Source organism: Zalophus californianus, chromosome 15 (genome assembly GCF_009762305.2).
Source record: "Zalophus californianus isolate mZalCal1 chromosome 15, mZalCal1.pri.v2, whole genome shotgun sequence".
Classification (NCBI taxonomy): domain Eukaryota; kingdom Metazoa; phylum Chordata; class Mammalia; order Carnivora; family Otariidae; genus Zalophus; species Zalophus californianus.
Genome location: NC_045609.1, coordinates 80,028,426 through 80,046,605, shown reverse-complemented (window position 1 = coordinate 80,046,605; position 18,180 = coordinate 80,028,426). Strand labels below are relative to the sequence as shown.

At 45.3% G+C, this 18,180-nt stretch overlaps 1 long non-coding RNA gene across 2 annotated transcripts; it reads left to right on the top strand.

Moving 5' to 3' along the window:
* Nucleotides 1-6,747: 6,747 nt before the first annotated feature.
* Nucleotides 6,748-16,742, top strand: LOC113923825. 2 transcript variants are annotated; one of them, XR_003520426.1, is made up of 3 exons: nucleotides 6,748-6,821; nucleotides 9,908-10,028; nucleotides 16,198-16,742. It is a non-coding gene; the product is annotated as an uncharacterized LOC113923825 (long non-coding RNA). The 2 variants fall into 2 exon arrangements; XR_003520427.1 differs by lacking the exon at nucleotides 6,748-6,821 and adding an exon at nucleotides 6,867-6,984.
* Nucleotides 16,743-18,180: the final 1,438 nt, after the last annotated feature.

Below are 18,180 nucleotides of genomic sequence, written 5' to 3'. Positions count from 1 at the left end.
CCATTTTCTGGGAGGGAAAAGGAGGAGGAGGAGGAGGAAGAAAAGAAAAAGAAGAAGAGTAGCTGATTTCTACGTGCCAAGCAACATGCTAAGAATCTGACATATATTATCTCGTTTAAACTACAATTACTCTACAGAGTAGAGACTTATTTTACCTTTATTTGTAAATTTAAAAATTGAAGATCAGAAGGGTTTAATGACTTGCCAAATGCAAACACTGAAAAGCAGCAAAGATATAAATCCTAATTCAAGTCTTTTGGACGCTCAAGCCAACGCTCTTTCAGCTTCACTGGGGAAGCCTGGATTCCCGGAACCATGTTTCGAATCTCCTTTGTCAATGCCACTGGACTTCTGCAGACCTCTTCTCCACCCCGCTTGGAAACTGCTGGTGGGTGTCTGAGGCTGGGCCTCAGCTTAAAGGCTTCATGGTGGGACTTGGGTCCTCTGAATCCCTGCCCCTGACGCATATTCTTCCCCCAGAACATGCTGTCAGCCTGCCTGTCCTTTGTCAGGCATTTCTCTCTAACTGTGAAACATTTTCTGCTCAATCTGGATTGTGGAGGGAACAGGAGGCGGCAAAGCGGAAGCTATTCCAGATAAGATTCAACTTTCTGCCTATAGCATTTGCCAAGCAACTCAAGAAAATGCCCGCGAGGGAACCGTCACTGTCCTTTTCAAATGAGATCGGCTGAGCTCTCTGCTCACATAATAAACCCAACTGGCCTGGTGGATTCACTGGCGTTAATTACATGGTTGAGGTTAAATATATTTTATGGACAAAAGCAATGATAGACGGGTTCTTCGTACAAAAGATTTCAGCTCATTTGAGATTTAACCATTTTTAAATTTAATAATTAAAAAAAAAAGCCACAATTGTAAAGGTCAGATCTAATTCCACTGCCTATTATGAGCTGCCAAACCCAAGGCTGCAGCTCAGAGCCAGCTGAAGATGACTCAGGACTCGGGGAAGAGACAGCTGTACCAGAAAGGGCAGGCCTCCATGTGTGACTGAGGGTTCCTGCAAGGATCGCTGCCTCAATTAGGGCTGGTCTCATTTCCTGGCTGTAAAAGACTAATTTACTTTTCCAATTTTATCACAGTGTTTTCCCTTTCAGTGCTCATCTACTATCCTGATTTCCTTTGCCAACGGCCGTGTCTCTATCTGTGAATTTATTTTTAAACAGTGTTATGAGGCCTACCGTTACATTTCCAAACCAGTCAAAACCACAATGGAATACTGCATGCAGCAGCATGGCACGTTAATATGTAAACGTATGTTGACTTGCTGGACGCTGGAGCATTGGAGAAGACAAGTCCAAGCATCAGAAAGAGATACCAGGAGACGTGACCGTGAAACCCACCCCTCCAGAAGCACTTCCCACGGGCCCCTCTGTTTCTTTGTTGTCTCACTTAGAGATGAGGAAAGGTGACCCGGAGAAATCAAGCCAGGGTTTGATCACACAGCTAGTAAGAACAGGTCCATAAGCCTCACCCCTACCCCAACACTTCACTGCATGTATCTGAAGTTCCTCGTGACCGGACAAGGATGAGTGTTCTGCACAGGAGGAAGGAGGGACCTCCACACCCCAGGACTCTGAAAGCAAGGGTTTGGGGGGATGCATGTGTTCAGAGCCCAAGCTCTATGGTAACATGCTCTACTCCTTGCCCTCAGGGGACACTTGCAGTAAAAAAAATGCAACCCGGCTCCGTCCACTAGGCTGGGCAGAAGGTTCTGATGGGAAACATTCTGAAATCATCCAGTCAAGAATCCACATTCTCCAAAAGCTCACTTAAGCACAACTGTGCAAAATATCATGCACGATACAATGAAATCCATTAGAACACACCATCACCAAGATTTCCCTTGGAATTGTTGCCATAACCTCCCTGCTCCTAGTCTTGCTCCCAGTTTGGGGGATTTATTCTCCACTCACTAGCCAGAATAATGTTTTTAAAGTGCAAATCTGATCATCTCTCCTGTCTCCCCGGCTACATGGCTTTGGGACAACATCCAGTTTCCTTAGCCTGGCACACAGGATGCTCCAGGATACGGACTCTACTGCCGCTTCCCCCTCCAGGGCCCAGCTGTGCTTCAGTGTTCTCTCAGAGTGCTGGGTCTAAGCAGTGGCTAAGCCCTCACCCTGGAATGTACTTCCTGTGATGCTCCTAGTAAAGCCCTACCCACTACTTAGTGAGTGCTTCGTAGACACCAGGCCCTCTACTAAGCATTTCATCCACATTATCCACTTTTAATCTCAACACCCCAAGTAGAAATCTATAAAGACAAAAAATGCTGAGGCCCAGAGATGCCAGGTGATTTATCCACTGTCCCATAACCAGCTGAGGCCAAGCTGGGCTGCTGCCCAGCCATCCCTACCCACCCTCTACCCCAGGAGCTGGATAGGGGTTGGGTTCTCCTCTGCACCCCATACATAGATTTCTGTGCTGGGTTGTATTCTCCAATTAACCACCAGAAAGTAGCCCTCTGAAAGCAGGGTCTCAGCTTCACTAGTCTTTGTGTCCCAGCTCCTGGCCAACACCTAGCACATCACAGGTGCTCAATTAATATGCACAAAAAGAATGAAAGAACCATCGGGAAAGATACTGGAAAATGGATTTGTTATATAACAGCCACAAAAGAATGCCGCAGACCTGCGTACTGTGTAGTTATTCTAGAGAATACCACTGGTGCATCATGTATGTAGGGACATACCACTCAGTACCTCAGGGATCAGTGATAGCCTAAGAACTGGGGAGACTGTCCTTTGGTCTCCAGCTCCTCCCTTCCTGTCACCCAGCATGCTTCCTGGTTAGCTGTCAGTGTCATCAGCTGTATCATCAGAGCCCAAATTTGAGTATTCTATTAAACATATTATTAGAAAGATAAATCAGCTGCCCAATTTAATGTTTTCGAGGCACATGCATGTAAATTGCATTTATCCAGATGTTTAGCAGGCCCGTGCCAAACCATTTAAAACATAAAACAGATAAGTTCCTTAAGCCTAATTTTCAGCTTCCCAAAGATCAGTCCTCAGCAGATGGCTGGGCAGATGAATGCTGGAGAAAAATTAAGGGCTGTCTGTATCTTTCAAATTGACATGAAGAGCAGTTGGGTTCTGCTAGAAACTAAGAATGACCACAAAATGTAATTATGATTGTAATGAGAATGGGTTAAGCTTAAACTATTTCTCATTTTCATTGCAGTCACTGCCACAAGATGGAGTGGAGATTAATGCCAGGCCATTTCCTGTGCTTGTTATACCCTTTGTCATTAGAATAAAACATCATAGTTTGAGCATCTCATGTATACTGAGAAGGACGGCCAAGGGGGGCTGACCACACTGAGCACTGGCCAAACCTCCATGCTCTGGTGGGCCCCTCTGCAGCTGGTAGGCAGATTCACTGTCACCCGGGGCATCCCTTCCACTTCAGTCTTCTGCAGCCTGGACTAAGGAAGAGCCTCAACCTATCAACAGTAGAATGGGAATAACAATGCAGGTCTCTTTCACAGGGCTGCTGCTGCTATCAACAGAGGTAGAGCTTACGAAGGGCTTTGCATCCTGTAAAGCACTGTTCAAAGAGCAAGGGCAGAAGACAATGAGGTCTGAGCTCACCTCCCAGATCAACGCCCCAACTGTGCGAACTAGGTCAAGATAGCTCTGTGAGCCTGCCTCCCCATCTGCAAAGTGAGGATAAGACCACTCACTGCATCAGGGTTTGTGCGAAAAGTAAATGAGACGGTGACTATAACGTGCCTAGAATGGGGCTCGACACAGATTCAGTGCCCCCTGAATGGCAGCTGTAATTGTGGAGGATGGTCATTGCCAATGTCATCATCTTCCTCATTATTAAATGTGGATTCACTGATATGCTAATGAGGCAAGTAACAACACTGAGGATTGTTCACTCCAGGTTGTTTTCCATCACAGAATTCCTTGTGCCAACAGTCTTATCTAGAGGTCCCCCCTGTTTCACAGTTGCTTGCAGAGTTGCTCTGGTTCAAGAGGGAATGGGGGCCTCCGGGCTGACCATGCAGCTCCGGCCCCCCACAGCTCCTGATCATGCAACTCAGCAGAGCCCAAGTGCTTAGTGAATACATTCATTGATCAGGATCCTGTAGCCCGTCTCTGCTGCCTGGCTCCCTGAACTCCTCCCCATCTTTGGTGGGTTTCCTCTAGGGTTGCCTCTATTTGACACCGCCCCCACACCCCCCACACCCCCGCCCCGGACCTCCAGGCAGAGTCAGTTCCTGTCCCTTGTGGATTGAATTGTCACTTGGCAGCCACCTATTTTCACAAAGTTGTATAAAAATTATTACCAATTCCCAAAGATTTTCCTCACCCTGAAAAGAAACATTGCACCCATTGGCAGTCACCCCCCACTCCTCTTCTCCCACCAGCACCTGGCAACCGCAAATCTACTTTCTTATCTTTATGGATTTGCTGGACAGTTCGTATAAATGGAATCATACGCTATGTGGCTTTTCGTAACTAACTTCTTTTACTTAGCATCATGTTTTCAAGGTTCATCCACGTTGTAGCGTGTGGCAGTTGCTCATTCGTTCTTATTGCCAAAGAACCATCCGTTGTATGGATATACCATATTTTGCTTATCCATTTGTCAGTTGATGGATATGTGAGTTGTTTCCACTTTTTGGCCATTATGAATAATGTTGCTATGACCACCCACGAACACATTTTTATGTGGATGTATGCTTTCAATTCTCTTGGGTATGGACCTCAGGGGGAATTGCTGGATCGTAGAGTAGCTCTACGTTTAACATTTGAGACACTGTCACACTGTTTTCCAAAGCAGCCGCATCATCTTATATTCTCACCCAACAGTGTACATGACTTCCAGTTTGTCCGTAGCCTTGTCAACACTTGTTGTTTTCTCGGGTTTTTCTTATAGTAGCCATTCTAATGGGGGTGAGGTGATATCTCATTGTGGTTTGGGTCTGAATTTCTCTAATGATTAGTGAATTTGAACATCTTCCCATGTGCCTGCTGGCCATTATGTATATCTCCTTTTGGGGAAATATCTGTTCAAGTTCTTCACCCATTTTTTAATCAGGTTGTTTGGATTTTTGTTGCTGAGTTGTAGGAGTCCTCTTCCTCTATATATTCTTGATGCTAGGCCCTTATCAGACATACAATTTGCAAGTATCTTTTCCCATTCTATGGGCTGTTTTTTCCCTTTTTTTTAATAGGGTCCTTTGAAGCACAAAAGTTTCTGATTTTGATGGGGACCAATTAATTTTTTCTTGGATTCCTTAGGGCTTTGGGTTTCATATCTAAGAAACCATTGCTTGGGTGCCTGGATGGCTCAGTCAGTTAAGCATCTGCCTTTGGCTCATGTCATGATCCTAGGGGCCTTGGATCAAGTCCCACGTCCAGCTCCCCACTCAGCAGGGAGTCTGCTTCTCCCTCTGCCCCTCCTGCAACTCATTCTTTCTCTCTCTCTCTCTCAAACAAATAAAATCTTTTTTAAAAAAAGGAAAAAACCAAAAAAAAAAAAAAAAAAGGAGAAAACCGTTGCTTAATCCAAGGTCACAAATACCTGTACCTATGTTTTCTCCTAAGAGTTTTATAGTTTTATCTCTTACATTTAGGCCTTTCATCCATTTTAAGTTACTTTTGTATATGGTGTGAGGTAGGAATCCAACTTTATTCTCCTGCATGTAGATATCCAGGTGTCCCAGCACCATTTGTTAAAAAAATTTCTTGCCCTATGGAATGGTCTTGGCACTCTTGTCAAAAGTTAACTAACTATGACTGTATGAGTTTATTTCTGGATTCTCAATTCTAGTTCATTTATCTGTATGTCTATCATTATGCCAGCACCTTACTCCCTTGAATACTACTGCTTTAGAGTAAATTTTGAAGTCATGAAGTATGAGCCCTTAAATTTTTTTTTTCTTTTTTCAAGACTTTTTTAGCTATCCTGCGTCTCTTGCAATTCCATATGAATTTTCAGACCAGCGTGTCAATTTCTACCAAAAAAGCCAGCTGGGATTTTGATTTAGATTGTGTTTAATCTATAGGTCAATTTAGAGGGTATTAGCATTTTAACAACAGTAAGTCTTGTGACCCATGAACACAGATGTCCTTCCATTTATTTAAGTCTTCTTTAATTTCTGTCAGTGATATTTGTAGTTTTCAGTATACATGACTTACAATTCTTTTGATGAATTTATTCCTAAGAATTTTATAATTTTTGATGCTATAAGTAGATGGACTTATTTTCTTAATTTCATTTTTGGATTGTTCATTGCCGGTGTACACAAAGACAATTTTGTGGATTCCTTATCATTCTCTATATACAAGATTATATCATCTTCAAATAGAGATATTTTTTACTCCTTCCTTTCCTATTTGGATACCTTTTATTTCTTTTTCTTACACAATTACTCTCATTGCACTTGAGATCTGTCCCTTCCAAATGAACCACGAGATCCTTGAGACAGGGACTTTCTCTTACTTACCTTGTCATATCTCCAGGCTTGGCACAGGACCTAATCAATGACAAATGTCTGATAAATGGATATAAGGAGGTAAGAGTAAGAATCTCACACCTTTAAAATATGAAGTTTTTGAAGGATTTTCTCACCAAATATCACATGCTTTTTGACATCATAAAATATGAAGAACCAAATACCACCCAAAATAAATTAATTAGAGCTAAACCTAGCTTACAGGAAATATAGGGCATAAAGGCACGAGTGAAATGACATCACAAGAAGGCAGACAAAATCAGAATGTAGAACATTCTATGGACCAACTGATCAATTTCTCTAACAAGTCAATGGCTTGTGGAAAAAGGTAGGTGGACGAGAGTATTCTAGAATAAAAGATAACTGGAATATTCTATCATTTGCTTAAAACTATACACCCAGTCTCCTGAGGCTGACCCTTTCTATCAGGCCCCTCCCTGAGGAAAGACTGGGCTTCCCGGGCCCCTGAGAGCAGGATGAACAAACAAGAGGTAAGAAAGAACAACATGGCAACTCCCCAGCTGACGCTTGTAAAGCCTTTGCGTTTTCCTCCATCTCTTTCCCAAGAAATGGGCTCCTTCTTCAACCTGGGTCTGAGGGTAAAGAGTGAGGCCAATCCATGTGGGGTGTGGAACATGAGCCAAAAAAGAAACCTTTGTGGTTAGAAGCCCCTGGGATTTGAAGGTCATTTGTTACGACTTATCCTAAGCTGACTGATACACCCTAAGCTAACATAACAATCCCGATCAAATATTAACATGAAATTGTAGTTATTCATGAATATGCCCATAATTTGTAGAAATGCATATTTAAGATGGTAGGAATAAAATGTCCATGGTAGGCAAAATGCTACAATGGCTCCCAAGATTCACACTCCCTGGTGTACCGACTCTGAATAATCCCCTCCCCCTGACTGGGGATGAGACCTGTGACTATGATGGGATAGCATTCCCATGACAGGTTACTAATCAGCTGACTTCAAGTGAATCAAAAAGGGAATTACCCTGGGTGGGCCCGACCTAATCAGGTGAGCCCCTAGAAGAGGGTTAAAATGTCAGCGAGATTTCCCTGCTGGCCTCAAAGGAGAAGTAAATAGCCAGGTTGTCTGCTGCCTATGGAGAGGGTGGCCTTAGGAGCCGAGGGCCTCAGTCCTACAACCACAAGGAAGTGAATTCTGCCAACAACCATGTGAGCTTGGATGAGACCCCAGCCCTGATCAACATCTGGATTGCCGCTCTGTGAAACCTGAGCGGAGGATCCAGCTAAATTGTGCCCAAGGTCCTGAACCACAGCAATGGTGACATAACAAATGTGTGTTGTTTCAGCAGCTACATCTATGGTAATTAGTTATACGGCAACTGAAAACAAACACAATGTCTGTGACTTGTTTTAAAACAATCCAGCAGAGGAGCCTGGGTGGCTCAGTCAGTTAAGCATCTGCCTTCTGCTTAGATCATGATCTCGGGGTCCTGGGATCGGCCTCGCATCGGGCTCCCTACTTGGTGAAAAGTCGACTTCTCCCTCTTCCTTTGCCTGCCCCCCCAACCTCCACTCACGCTCTCTCTCTCTCAAATAAAATCTTTTTTAAAAATTTTAAAAATTAAAAAAAAAAAAAACAATCCAGCAAAAAATGTGGTGGAGAGGCAAAGCAAACGTGGGAAAAAATCTCATTAATGCTTGAATCTGAGTGAGGGGTAGTTCATTATAATATTCTGCCCACTTCTGTGAAGGTTTAAACATTTTCATAATAAAAGATTTTAAAGGATCCCTCATCAGACTGTAATCTCCCTTAAGCCAGGGGCCCTGACAATTCTGTTCACCCCTGTGTTTCTGGCAACGGTCACAACACCTGGGACCTAGTGGACACATAGTTGTTGGATCAATTAATTGACAGGTTGGCTGTTGTACTTTATAAATTCACAGCATCCTTTTGCAGTCAGCATCACTATCACCATTTTACTGATGCAAGAACTCAGGCTGCAGGAGCTGGCAGCTCAAAGTCATGGGGCAGGTAATTGACGAGATGATTCGGGTCTTTCAGTTCCTGATCCAACATCCACTGGTCTCACTTTGGATTACAGGATCTGCCATCCGGGTTTTCTTTGGGATTTAATAGCTGCTGTTTCATTCTGTTTATCAGGAGAATTTATGCACACCACCACAGTCATATTGAGACATCCGTTAGAAAACTCAGGCAGGCAGGTTAAATGTTAATTTCCTTTCTACTGTACCATTGTCTAACCTCCTTCCATGAATCAAAGTGAGTAAAGGGTTCTTCACTTACTGACATAAAACAAATTGAACAAATTATCTTACTTAACCGAGGAAGAACTAGTCATGCCATTGAATTCTGGTCCAGCCTGCACCAAGCTTTTCCTCCTTATTAACATTCACTTGCAAATGAGGTTTGGACCTTTTAGCTGAAGGTGGCAATGAGCTCATCAGCGTATCTGGCTGCATCACGTTGGTGGTCTTATTCGTAGGCACAGCTTCTAGGTAACATACCTGCCTGCTGCCGGCTTCTTAGCAGGCTATGAATCACAATCCTAACCAGGCCATGAATCAGAGCCATAGGTGGAAGCCATTTCTAACGCTGAGATCAGTACCTTCGGAGCGCACGGAGGGCTCAGAGTGAGCAAGAGCCTTCCCAGATGTTAAATAACTAGCACAGCCTGCTACATATTTCTTTGTCTTGAAACATGCTGATTGCAGAGATCCAGGGCCATGTTGGCTTCTACTGGAAAGACCTCTGGGGGATAGTAGGAGAACCCTATCTCTGAACCCGAGTCCGGCACAGACACACATCGGTCGGTCTTTGCTGGAGGGACCACAGCCAGCTGCAGAGTGTATGAAAAGCCCAGGGCCCTCCTGGGGAGGCTGGAGGGCAGAACAAAGCTGAGAGCAGGAGCTGGGGAATCAATGGCCCCAGACAGGGCTGCACTCTACCCCACACTCCCTCTCTAACTTGGACCCCTTATTCACCTTATTCATTTCTTATTTCTGCAAAATGATGCTGATAATAATCAGTATTATCAACCTCATTTCACAGACGAGGAAACTGAGGCTCATGGAGTAAGCACTAAGTGGTAGAGGCGAGCCTGGAGCCCAGATCTGCCCATCTCCAAAGCCCACAGATTTTTGTCCATGCGACACTAGGTCTCAGGAGCCCCCTGCCACTGGAGGAACGGGGTTCTGCAGAGGAGCCAGGGAGCTAACAAATGACATTTGCAGTTCCCATCGCTAACTTGCTCCCTCGGCCTTTTACAACTCTGCGTGACCTGAGGAGCAATCAGAGGAGAGGAGCTTAAAAGCCACTTTAAATTTCAGACCAATTCAATTTTGGAATATCACTCGTGAGGTGTAGCTTCTAGACGAAATTTCTAAATGACTAATACTCTTCTTTGTCCATTTCAGGGGAAAATGAATGTTACTGCTAACATTTGACATCAATCACCCAATCACATGTTGTCACATCATTACTCAGCTCTGTGACAAAGGCAGAAGAGAGAGACCACGGCTGAAATGGCGCTCTTGGGTGAGGAACCAATTCAGGGGTGCTGGTGATGGTGGAATAGGGAACAAAATGAAATCTGGCTAAAGAAGCTCCACGTCATGGGTCATGTTGAGGAGGAAATAGAATAAGAAGTTGGTGCTTTATCAGGATGGCTATTCATTTCACGCATAATTTTTTTAAAATCTCAATCCGTGTATAAATCTGGTGCCAGTGTGCCTTGGATGGACCTGTCACTGAAGGCAACTGGCCGCCAGGGCAGAAACGGTGAGGTGCCCACCACTTAGGTCAAGGGCAGGCTAAGTCCAGACCTCCCCTCCTTCTGTTCACGTGCCCATGAGGAATGGTCTTTCTACTGCCACGAGAAAGGCAAAGAATTCTCAGCATCCAACCCAAGGCCAGCCCTACAGGGCCAGGTGTGTGGGGTCTGGCAGCTGGAGCAGCACTGGGGCTGCCTTGGCTCAGAGACACCTTTAAAGTCTCCTGATGCTGAAAGAAGAGGTAAGAGTCTCCAGAGAGCCACAGAGGTCCACGTGAGAGGGGTGGGGCCTGTGGCTTGGGTTGGCTTCTGCACACACCACTTTGCCTCTAAGTAGCCTATTGACTTACATATAGGACCCATTTCTCCACCATGACCCAATTTTGGAATGATATTGTGGGCAGGTCATAGGCAACTTTGGCTAGGAGAGAGGAGGCATATCAAGGACAACAACATTCACAAAAGCAAGCAGTCAAGACTTCATTCCCTCTTCACTGTCTAAAGAAGAACGCTGAGAACCCAGAGCATTCTCAGTTCCTTTTCCACAGGCTGCATTTTCCTGGGATGCAATTGTGATGAGAACAGGGAGCCCCGGGATGAGCAGCTGTGGTGAGAAGAAGAGGGGGGTGGGGGGCCGGGGGGTTGCTGCAAAGGCAGGAAAGGCTGTGAAGGGAGGAGTGACAGGGCCCCGTGACGGATGAGGGAGGTTTGGGGCAAGGTGGTGGGAAGATCGGAAAAATTGCTGAAGTCTCAAGTCCGGCAAAATAATGGACCCACTCATGGTACAGGTCCCACCGAAGGGATGAAGGTGGCGGCAGAGACGGGATGTGGGTGGACATCCTGGGAGAGACCCGGGCTTGAGAGAAAGGTCTGGGCAGGGGATGTGGCCGCGCCGGTTAGGCAGACAAGAGACGGGAGATGGAGCTCTATGACCCTGCCAGCTGACCCAGGGAGATACACACATGTAAATATTTATTTGGAACCATTTTGAAATCTGCATAAAGGACGGGAATTTAAATTACCCTGCAGAAGTGAATGGAAATGCGATCGAGGCCCTTAGGAAAAGGGGAACTCTTTGGGGTTGATGGGTCTTGTCAAAATAGACACGGCCCCTTCTTCATCATTTTAATTGGGTGGACTAATCTCCTCTCAGCCATAGAATATTGGCATGAGTTGCTTATTTTCCTAAAAGCTCTACATTCAAATATGTAGGTTTGTGTTTGCCTGTAATTAGCATGATGTATCTATTCAGAGTAACTACAACATCCCTTCCTGGTAATGAAAAGTGATTAATTACCAATTACAGCAAGTATCCAATTTCGTGCAGTTTACCACTGGTCTGTACCACTGAATTGCTAGCGTTCTAATTGCAGACATTAAAAGTTCTAGGTAATTATTGCTGAAAGATCAGTAATATTAAAAATATTGGTTGCAGCTATTATTACATTTGCTCTAAACGCAACCAAGACTTAAATTTATGTCTGAGCTGCCAGCCAATTCACTAGGCTATTTCTGTGACTGGTTTGGAACAACTGGTTTCTATTTGCCTTTCTCAGAGCCTATTACAACAACCCTGTTAACAGCTCTGGGCCCCCATTTTATAAAGCTTTCATTAAGTGAAACAAGCTAAAAAATCACTAGTAGGTGCCTTTAGCAAAGTAGGAAGGTAATTATCTCATTTACAGATAACTACGTGCATTTCATTTTTCAAAGCACAAAGAGAAAACTAGGTCTAAATGACACTTTTTCGTATTCATTAAATTCACTAGAGAAATATCAAATTAGGAGTTTTCAGTACAAATGCCATCATGAACTCTGACAGCAGCTATCAACAACAGGGACATTTGGGGAAATGTCTTCACACCCGAAGTAGAAATCAAGGAAGAGTCCTGGGAGCTTGAAAAGGTTGGGGGATTTTTTGGGAGGGTTTTGGTTTTTTGTGGATTTTTTTTTTTTTTTTTTTTTTTTTTTTTTTTGGTGTTGTTTCACCCCAGTCATCCAAACCCCTGAGCTATACCTTCTAAATGACTGGCTTTTCTGTGAGCATACCAGGCATAGTTCAGAAAACTGGAGAGTCCGTGCAAGCCAGGTGGTCCTGGGCTGCTGCGTGTAGCCAGCATCACCAAAACAGATGACACGGACAGAGGGAAACCAGAGAGACAGCTAAATACCATTCGGTGACCTCACTGATGGGCTAACATGGAGGCCAACACAAAGAAGGGTGGGGCCAACTCCATGGAGAGGAAGAACCCAGAATTTACAGAGGAGGGGACTGCTTTAGCCGGGCCTTGAAGGATGAATAGGAGTTCATGAGCTGCATAAAGAAGGTTAGGAAAGGGCACCCCAGTGAGAGTTCATATCCAGAGGGCACTGGGGCTTCAGGATGCTCTTGGAATGAGAGAAGATATCTGGAGGGAAGTGTCCAGTTCAGGAGATCATTAAGCTTGGGACTGTTTCAGAAAGCCTCTCAGCCTGGCCTCTTGTTGATAACAACAAATGGTGATAAACTAGAAAAACAATCAACACAAAAGAAGTGACCAAATAAACAAGGGTATATACCAACAATGGGATCGAACACAGAACAATTAAAATGCATGGAGAGTTATTTTAAAAGAAACAAAATGGTAGAGACAGATTGTCTCAAATATGTAAAATCACATGCACAGAAGGCAGAAAATACAACTCACGCTAGCAGAGGTTGGCCCTGGATCGAAAGGAAGGGTTTTTCTCTTCTCACTTCTTCTCCATATGTTTTCAAGTTTCTCATTAATGAACTTGTGTTTGTGATTTTTTAAAAGGTGAAAAAAAAAATCTCCCTAATAAAGAGGCCCTAGGGCGCCTGGGTGGCTCAGCTGGTTAAGCGACTGCCTTCAGCTCAGGTCATGATCCTGGAGTCCCGGGATCGAGTCCCGCATCGGGCTCCCTGCTCAGCGGGGAGTCTGCTTCTCCCTCTGACCCTCTTCCCTCTCGTGCTTTCTATCTCTCATTCTCTCTCTCTCTCAAATAAGTAAATAAAATCTTTAAAAAAAAAAAAAAAAGAGGCCCTCGCTAGGTCCTAGAATCCAGAAGGAACACAGAAACCCCCACATTTTAAGTGGCCCACCTCTGACAAATCTGCTTTAGGAAAGTAGGCCAGTATCTGAAGGCACTTCAAATCTGGAAACAGGTTTTATGAATTACTGAGTATCTACTCAGGTTCTATAATCATAAAGATTAAAAGAAAAAATTTCTGTCTCATTAGAGCTGAATTTCACCCCGCGTCTTCCATACCTCATCCCCACGTTGCTTGTCCAAAGGGCTCTGAAGGACGCCATTTTGGCACCACCTAGTTATATCAACGGGAGTCAGTACGCTTGAACTAACATGGCACTCCACCATGAGGACATCCCTCCCAACAGGCCTAAGAGCTTCTGGCTGTCACCCCGTGGACCGAGGGAGTGGAGCATTGGTGGCACTTTAAGCATCCTAGAGCCCTACACGAAGAGGTGCATTTTTTTGTATTATGCACTCATCTGGGGCACCTCTGCTGTGTATGTGGCTTTCCTCCTAACATGCTGTAGACGCAGGCAGGCCCGCTGTGAAGGAAACCAGGCCTGTAAAACCCATTTGACTGATATGATTCATCACCATTTTTAGGGTTCGTTGCACAAACTATTTTGACAGTTGAAGCTCATAAATTAACGAGCAAGCCCAAAGTGACACAATGAAGATGATGTTGTGGCCACTTCAATTTAACCGCTGGGTGATTACTCAGAAAACTCAGGGTACAGAAGGTGCAGAAGGCTGCCTCCCTCTTTTGTTCCTGCTTAGCTAGAAGATAAATGTCTGAAACTAAGGACCCCGGGCACTCAATAATAAAAACCTTTTAGAGAGGAGAGCCTTGCACTAGTTAAAGAAACCTGTTCCATTTTTCTGGAGGGAAAAATGGAAGTAAGCTTTCCTGATGGCAGACATCAAGCCCTTCTATTGAGACTAACAAGTTTGAATCCAGGAAAGAAGGAGACGAGAGAAAGAAAAAGGAGAAAGGGAGGAGAGAGATAGAGAAGAGAGGAAACAAAGCTAACAGGGCCTTAACTTAGGGCAGCAGGAGAAACTGGAGACATTTAAGCACAGGAGCACTCAGTGCATGCATTTGGGAGGCACCAAGTACCTTCTAAGGTGTTAGCAAGGTGACTAAGAAAACCCCTGGCTCCAAATCCCCAAAAAGCTATTACAGGAATTCTCAGCACTGTGGTGTTTGCTCGAAACGAACAGTGCCTGCAGTGTTTTAATCTCTGAAGAGAAGAAGGAAACTCATACGTGAGTGGGAGGCTTAGATCCTAAAAGGATTTTATATGTGTACACATCCATTACCAAAGACAGCATCCCCAAAGTGGACTTTTGGTTTGCATCCGAAAGTAATTATTGCCAAAGACAAGCAATGGTTTAAGGGCTCTCTCTTCCCACGGGGGCAGTGAAAGGTGGAACTGATTAGAAATGGTCACAAGTTAGATCGGAGCACCCATTTCATAACTGAGGAAAATGTACTCCTTCTCCTTAGGGAAGTAATTCCCTGGGGGGGGGGGGGCGGGGCGGGGAATCAAGCGAATTAAATTACTCAGGTACAAATGGCACCCTTTCAGCTAAGCAGACATCACCCCGTATTTCAGTCCGAGCAACTTTTAAATTACTTGGAGAATTCATGGAATGTTTTTTAGTTTGACAGCTGTCAAGCCAAAAAGTGTGCTGCTATGTAGAAAGCAAACCCTCCAAGGATTTATTTTTTTAATGGATTGGAAATTAAAAGGACTTCAACATGCCCTTTAGAGACCCAGCTGGGGGATCGGGCTGTGCTACAAGGCGACTTTTCCTTATAAGTGCTCAGAATTGGGGCTGAAAGGGCAGGTCAGAGTCACTTGGATTGTGTCTCCATGAAGCCAAAACAAGAGTCTGAAAAAATGAAAGATACAATCAAGCCACTGGGTTTTTTTGTCTACACAATCCCAAAATGCCAGGTTGGCCCGATGTCTTCTGCCAACTCTAAAGTCAAAGAAAGGGAACCAGAAAGGACCACTAAGAGATAATCCAGTATGGAAGAGGAAACCAAGGCAGAGACTGGGGGAGGGGAGGACTTGCCCAGAGTCCATGACTCCATCACAGTGGAGCAGGGTCAGGTCCTGGGTATCAATAATGTCAGAGGGATTCCTCAAACCGATAGGCAGTGACCCCAAGTTTGGCATTTTCATGGAGGGGGAGCTATTGAGTTGTCAGATTTAGCAAACAAAAATTCAGGATATCTGGTTAAATTTTAATTCAGATAAACAATAAATACTTTTTTTTTTAGTACGGGTATATATCCCATATGGTGTTTGAGACATACTAAAAACATTTATTTGTTGAGTATCTGAAATTCAAACTTAACAGGGCACCCTGAATTTTGTCTGGCAACCCTTTGAGGGGACATTTCTTGGGGACAGGGACAGAGTCTGATGCATCTCACCTCCCACTCTAGAGCAACTGAAACCATGGTAGGCACAGAGCAGGCCCCAGGGGGATGAATGTCTGTGAACTAACCTGGTAAATAAACTCAATGGGCTCAAATGGCAGCCTAAAAGGTCTCACTTGGAGCCAAAGAAGAACTTGCTAAAAACACGAAATTCCTTAAGTTCTAGGAGGCTTTGATAGAAGGAAGGGACGGTGTGTTAAGAAGTTATATGAGCCAGGTGCTTTCTACAAAGCATCCCGTTTAACCTTCCTAATCATCCCTCAAGACCCCTTCCATGGTCTCCAGATAATGGGCCTTGCCGAGTAGCGGGAACAGGGCTTCCCCCCAAAGTTAACAGCAGCGGCCAGCCCCTCGGGGATATCATTACCCCACGCCCGCCACCCTTCTGGGTTATCCAGTTACTCTTCTCAACAACCCTATAATTGTAATAGATGGTTCTCATTTTCCAGTGTAGAAGCTGCAGCACAGAACCGTGAAGACACTCACCCTGAGTCACACAGCCGGGACTCAGCCAGCCGGCAGCCCTGGGGTCTCCCTGCTCGGAGCCTCCATCACACAGCCCTGCTGCCTTGACCACAGCTCACCGTCCAGAGACCCGCTTCATCTTTGCAGTTCGTGCAAACTCAGACACGGCCCATCCGGTGCTCTGAGCAGAACGCAAAACCAAAATACGCCCTCAGAGCAGAGGGCTCTGGCTTCCAGGCTGGCCCTGCTCCTCTTGCCTGCAATTGTAGGACAGCAGCGACTCTCCTGGATTCGAAGCCAGCTGTGGGCCGAAAGCCCTGGGGGAGAGGCCGGGGCGTGGTGTGTTTTGGCTAGCAAATGCTACCCCCCAAAACAACAGAACATCATCTCTCTTGCCTAGCCTCTACCCTGAAAATGAAGATTCAGGTTTGTAGGGATTTTGACATAAGTGCAATCAACCATAATGTCCATTTGATGGACATCAGCCTTTAATTATTTTGTTTCTAGAACAAATAAACAATTCTCCTGTAGGAGCTAAAAAGAACATGCTTCACGCCTCTGATGTCTGCAAATCATTTCTGCCCAACTTGACTTCTGCTTGCACTTAGAAATGCCTTTCTAAGACATTCCATTTAGCAAGGACGCTTGGAGGCCTCTTTAATTGCCAGTGATAAGTCAACAGAAAACAACAAACACTCCTCGAGGACCCACGTGCCAAGCACCCGCCCGGCCTAAACCTGGCAGGGAAGAGGGACCAGCCCAGGGCGGGGCCGTGGACAGGTGCCATCTGCACAACTAGGTCTCCCAGAAATGATTCGTGTCCTTGGCTTCCAAAAGCGTGGGAGTTTAATTGCTAAACTTGGCCTTCAGATGGCCGTCTTCACAGCCTGGTGCTACTACCACCGGCCCGCTTGGGCGAGTCTCTTGCCTCCCCTACACCACAGCCTCTCATTCCATCCTCATAACACATATCGAGTGCCCAATACATATTAACAAAAAAATCAATCAAGAAATAACCCTCTTTCTGAACTCTATACTCCAACGCCATGAATTAGAATCACTATCCAAATATGAAAAAGGAGAGCTTGCCAGGGCCCCAGTGGAAACAATCCACCCCTTAACCAAAAACTTTCTTCCACAGTATTAAGGTACTGTGCAAAGGAATGAGACCTATAAAAACAGGACGAAACAGGACTAAACAGACCTATGTGAACATTTCTGTACACGACATTAGAAAATATACCCATTTCTGCATAAGAAAAATTGCCCACTAAGAGATAATAACATGTTTGTGTTTGTTTTTTAATACGTTCTTTTCATTAAATGGGGTGAGAGCATGTCACCCCTGTCTGCCCCAGGTCTAGATCGAAGACCTAAGATCCAAGGCAGATCTAAGACCTGCCACTCACAGCTTTGGTCCTGCTCTATGGCTGAGCCAACAAGAACCTGGCCTGGAGAGTGCTGCTCCAGAACTCTAGAGTCACCTTACTGCCCCCTCCAGGCTCACCTACGCCTGCCTGCCTGATACCCCCTTGCCCGAGGGCTGGAGAGCAGCCTGCTCCACAGTCACGGCCCCTGAGGGACGCCACTGCTGAATCCCACAGGTATCAGAACACCTGTCACACACCTGCAGCCCCGGCTCACCTTGCCCTTCCTGGCACAGAACCTTCCCTCCCGCTCCTCACGTGCTCACTTGCCTCATCTGCAGAATAGGACCTCCCACCAGATGTCTGTGTTAGCTTCCTGTGTCTGCTGTAATACATGACCACACACTGGGTAGCTTACACAAGAGAACGCTAGGCCAGAAGGCTGGAAGCCGAGCATCAGCAGGGCTGTGCTCCCTCTGGAGGCTCTAGGAAGTCCGTCTCCTGCCACTGCCAGCTTCTGGTGGCCCCTGGCATTTCTTGGTTTATGGCCACGCCACTCCAATCTCTGCCTCTGTCTTCACACCGCCGTCTGCTCTTCTG